Source organism: Schistocerca gregaria, chromosome 3, assembly GCF_023897955.1.
Source record: "Schistocerca gregaria isolate iqSchGreg1 chromosome 3, iqSchGreg1.2, whole genome shotgun sequence".
NCBI classification, from domain to species: Eukaryota; Metazoa; Arthropoda; class Insecta; order Orthoptera; family Acrididae; genus Schistocerca; species Schistocerca gregaria.
Window position 1 is genome coordinate 164,328,209 of NC_064922.1, and position 926 is coordinate 164,329,134.

At 43.7% G+C, this 926-nt stretch overlaps 1 pseudogene; it reads right to left on the reverse strand.

Moving 5' to 3' along the window:
- Positions 1-200: 200 nt before the first annotated feature.
- On the reverse strand, positions 201-318 carry LOC126357203 (5S ribosomal RNA; annotated as a pseudogene).
- Between the last annotated feature and the right edge of the window lie 608 nt (positions 319-926).

Here is a 926-nt window from a genome sequence, read left to right on the forward strand (position 1 = left end):
GTACGATAAACACCGAAGTGACAGAAAAGTGATATGCACTCCGTCTTCAGGCCATCCTCAGCTGAGGATGCGCGTAGGAGGGACGTGTGGTCAGCACACCGTTCTCCCGGTCGGTATGATGGTTTTCTGTGACCGCAGCCGCTACTATTCGGTAGAGTAGCTCTTCAATTGGCATCACGAGACTGAGTGCACCCCGAAAATGGCAACAGCGCATGGCGGCCCGGATGATCACCCATCCAAGTGCCGGGCACGCCCGACAGCGCTTAACTTCGGTGATCTGACGGGAACCTGTGCATCCACTGCGGCAAGGCCGTTGCCGAGACAGTGATATGCGTATTTACTGCAACGTAACCCTCAGGGTGTGTGTTGGATTTAGTATCAGTAGAAGTATACCCATTGGGAGGATTACTGTTACTCAACGAATCCAGAGCTTATGCAAGTTCGCTCTGTAGCTTTGGCCCAAAATTCGTGTGGTTCACGAAACAATAGGCCCGAAAAAACATTAACACCCCAATATTGTGTTAATGCTTCAGCAAGGCTGTTTAATTAACCCACTAAATTATAAAGGCAACGGATAACGCATCTATAAAAGCCACCTAAACAGAGCTTATTAGGGGGAATCTGATCTTTCAATATTTGTTTAGATCAAACATGTGACTATCTAATGGGATTCATTTGTCTCTCATCTCTTAGGGAAGATTAATTAAATTCTAATTTTCTGTACTGGGGCATTTGAGCTATTTGAAGTTTGACTTTAAATTATTGTTGACATATTTGAGGAAAAACTATTGGCAGTTCTATACTGAATGGAATTTATTGTCTAAATGATACCAAGACAATTGTTAACACTTTAGTACTAAGCAAGAACCAAAGTCATTCAACTGCAACGGCATCAGCCCTATTTACTCTCAAAGAAGGTCTCTCTA